The following is a 4,198-nucleotide window of genomic DNA, read 5'->3' on the forward strand; positions in this document are numbered from 1 at the left end:
GGCGGCGGAACTTTTTGCAGATTTGAATGTTGACAGCGAAAAGAACTAAAATGCTCCTTCATACTTGATCATACATATAAGAGTAATACAGCATTTAAATCTGTAAAGGGTCTACTTTTATTTGTGTACACTCACAATATCAACAAAAGATTGTGCTTTTGTAAAATAAAGAAAATATACAGGGTGCGCTTTCAGCTGTCTCAGTCTCTGCGAACTTCTTTCTGAAACACATCACTAAAATGAACCAAAACTCAGAGAATACTTCACACACAGACATGAGAAACGTATCTATGGAAAGCTTGAAGTGTCTGCTTTTAAAGGAGTCATATGATGCGATTTAAATTTTTCCTTTCTCTTTGGAGTGTTACAAGCTCTTGGTGCATAAAGAAGATCTGTAAAGTTGCAAAGACTAAAGTCTCAAATCCAAAGAGATATTCTTTATAAAAGTTAAGAGTTAACCACGCCTACCTAAAACGGCTCGTTCTAACATGCCCCCACATATCTACCTCACTATGTGGGAAGATTTGCATAACGCTGCCCAAATGTTCACGCAAAGAAAGAAGGCATAACTTTTATTCTCACTGTATCACTGTGTCGTGAAGACGCTGTGTGCTTCGTTGTGAAAGCGAAACTACTTTGTTTGGTCTTCCAAAAGAGGACGATATCAACAAATGTTCTCTGATGAAGTAATCCGTATGAAACCAACGCGAGGTCCAGTCTTTCCCGTCTGAGCTCATTATCTGTAATGTCACCATGCCCACACGCAGCGCGCGCTATTCATACGGTAATCATCCACGTGAGACGCGCGAACCTGTAAACGGCCACATAACTTCCATAAACAAAGAAGCAAGATTAATTTTTACATTTACATTTAGTCATTTAGCAGACGCTTTTATCCAAAGTGACTTACAAATGAGGACAATAAAAGCAACGCAGTACACGTAGCAAGGTGTATATATATATATATTATACACACACACACATATACACACACACAAAGAAAAACAAGTAGATAGAATAGAAAAAATAGAAAGCTACTGTTTGTTTGTTTTTTGTTGTTTAAAAATTTTAGCATTCAAATATGCACTGTATGTTCATCAATACTGTTTTCAAATGTTATCAGAACCGTTTTCAATTTATTATGTTTTTTTTCTGTCTTTAATGCTCACACAGTTAAACACAGTTAAGCCAGCATACACATACCCTACACTCAGCAAGCAATTTTGTATATAAAACACTGTGTAGGCACATCTAAAGGAAAATTTTTCATTGTTAGGCTTTAGAAATGGATTAAATCTTTAAGTCAAGTTGCTGTTTTCATATCTTTGTAATATTTTTCAGTCAATATTAAACTACTGAAAGAACTACAATTTTCACTTTGTAGTGTATTTCTTTTTAGGTTTGATATGTTTTCATAGTAAAGTAATTAGTAATCTGATTAATTTTACATGCAGTAATCAGTAATGTAATCAAATTACAATTTTCAAGTAGTAATCAGTAATTTGTAATCCATTGCTTTTTTTAAAACGTACCCAACACTGTTGCTGGGTAAATGAGTTAGGGGCAGGATCTGCTCTGCTTGGCAAAAGAATGAAAACATGGAGAGGATATTTCAGAAACCTACTTGGAAACAATCATTATTTCTGCAATGCATTCATGCACACTGCAGCTTTAAGCCTCAAAAGCAACACAAATGAGATGTTCCTACTGAAACAAAAGAAAACATTAAAAATGCAGAATCACATAATCCAGAACTCATGCAGCCTTTGCACTTGTCAAGATTAATTAATGAATCATTTTAACAAATTGTGGAAATGCTGATGGCACAGCACGGTTCATACCCACTCAAAAGGGGGAAAATACCCAGAATATATTAACTTTTTTAAAGTAGCAGAGCAATGGTAACACTTTATAATAACATTCAGTTGTAAGTCATTTATAATTGATTAGTTAATGATGAACTAATCATTTACAAAACATTCATAAGCAATTAATAAGTGATATGCTAACAATTTGTGTATGTTTTGTTAATTCATTTACAAGTCATTTACAAGTGATTAGTTAATGATGAACTAATCATTTACAAAACATTCATAAGCAATTAATAAGTGATATGCTAACAATTTGTGTATGTTTTGTTAATTCATTTACAAGTCATTTACAAGTGATTAGTTAATGATGAACTAATCATTTACAAAACATTCATAAGCAATTAATAAGTGATATGCTAACAATTTGTGTATGTTTTGTTAATTCATTTACAAGTCATTTACAAGTGATTAGTTAATGATGAACTAATCATTTACAAAACATGACTGCGTTCATAAATGATTAATAAGTGATATGTTAATATTTTTATCTATGTTTTGTAGATTAAGTTATAAATAATTTACAAGTGATTAGATGATGATTAACTAATCATTTACAAAACATGACTATGCATTCACAAATGATTATTAAGTAATATGCTAACAATTTACAAATCTCGTAAGTTATCTTAAAAAATAGCATCATGAAATAATCAAACAGATGTTTTTTAGTAAATTCAATTAATCATTGTTTTTAGTATAGTTACTAGTTAAGTTACTAGTTAATATATTATTATTCACTTATAAATCATTGAAATGTCAACATTGTACTATTATCGCACAGCGTTATAGATACTCCATGTGTGTCAGAGAAGACATCTGTCTACACCCTCACTAGTCAGCCCTTACATTGCAGTACACACTACAAAGTACAATGATTTATAAGTGAATAATAATATATTAACTAGTAACTTATTAACCATTTACTAAGGATCTGTTTGATTATTTCATGATATGCTATTTTTTAAGATAACTTGTGACAGATTGGTAAATTGTTAGCATATTACTTAATCATTTGTGAACGTATAGTCATGTTTTGTAAATGATTAGTTAATCATCATCTAATCACTTGTAAATGATTTATAGCTCAATCTACAAAACATAGATAAAAATATTAACAAATTACTTAATCATTTATGAACACATAGTTATGTTTTGTAAACGATTAGTTCATCATTAACTAATCACTTATAAATGCCTTACAACTGAACGTTATTATAAAGTGTTACCTACTCAGGTTGGGTATTTAGGGATGTGCTGTTTTAATGAAATCCATTTGTGCAAGACCAGTTAGTTTGTAGCTGATATTCATGCACACTACCCAGGGAAATCTGGTGGTCACTGCTTTAGTACTTGGCTTCTGTAACGTGGGAGGCGAGACAACGGAGTTGAGGATCCAAGTGCAGGCTTTATTTACAAGAGTTGTCAAAACAAGCAGGGTCAATCAACAGCAAACAGGTATAACCCAGGATCAGACAAAAGCAGAAAACAGGCGATGGTCAGGGCAGGCAGCAAACAATCAGAGAAAACCAGAGAAACAGTCCAAGGCAAAAACAAGGCAAGGCAACAAGGAACTAGGAAAACCAAGAAACACGGGAACGCTACAGACAAACCAACAATCAAACAATACTGAGCAATGTGAGTGTGTTGAACCAGGCTTTAAATAGGGTTAGACTGATGACTAGACCGTCACTTCCTGTTTGTTGCTGCCGTGTGTTTTGAGTTTGAGCTCCGTCAAGTTAATTCTTTGTAGTCTAATTTTTTATCTTAAAATCAATTTTATACACCATCATGAGGTAATGAGATACAGGTGAAGGCAATCAATGATGATGAGTCCGGCAAAGGATTATGGGAAATGTAGTCTGGGGTAGAACACATAGTCCATCCTTGTCAGACATGCCATGTAAGAAAAGCTTTTTAGCCTCATTGAATTGTGTTTTCAAGGAAGCCTCTTACATGTTTGGCATTTTCATAAATCTATGCATTTATTCAAAGTGACTTCAAGTGTAATCACTGTTCAAAAGTTTGAGGTCAGTAAGATTTTTCTTTGAAAGAAATAAATACTATTCAGCAAGGATGCATTAAAGGATGCATCCAATTCATCAAATGTGACAGTGAAGACTTTTACATTGAAACAAAATATTTATATTTCAAATAAATGCTGTTCTTTTGAACTTTCTATTTGTCAATGTATCCTGAAATAAATGCATCAGTTTTCACAAATACATTTAGCACCATAACTGTTTATATATATAAATTAGAGATGCACCGATTGCAATTTTCTTGGCCGATTCCGATTTCCGATTTTTTTGTTAGTGTGATCTGCCGAT

At 32.7% G+C, this 4,198-nt stretch overlaps 1 protein-coding gene and 1 long non-coding RNA gene across 3 annotated transcripts in view; both read right to left on the reverse strand.

Moving 5' to 3' along the window:
• Nucleotides 1–2,586, reverse strand: part of LOC107664414 (uncharacterized) — a 6,088-nt gene extending 3,502 nt beyond the window's left edge. The window contains exons 1-2 of the long non-coding RNA XR_001631452.1: nt 2,576–2,586; nt 285–288 (exon numbers count right to left, since the gene is read on the reverse strand). This is a non-coding gene — a long non-coding RNA (uncharacterized LOC107664414). The remainder of the gene's footprint in view (nt 1–284; nt 289–2,575) is intronic.
• The window catches only part of LOC107664410 (multiple epidermal growth factor-like domains protein 9), a 108,829-nt gene that overhangs the window by 40,078 nt on the left and 64,553 nt on the right, over nt 1–4,198 (reverse strand). The gene's annotated exons all lie outside the window — the stretch shown is intronic.

The sequence above is a fragment of the Sinocyclocheilus anshuiensis genome, unplaced genomic scaffold, assembly GCF_001515605.1.
Source record: "Sinocyclocheilus anshuiensis isolate Anshui unplaced genomic scaffold, SAMN03320099.WGS_v1.1 scaffold351, whole genome shotgun sequence".
Taxonomy (NCBI): domain Eukaryota; kingdom Metazoa; phylum Chordata; class Actinopteri; order Cypriniformes; family Cyprinidae; genus Sinocyclocheilus; species Sinocyclocheilus anshuiensis.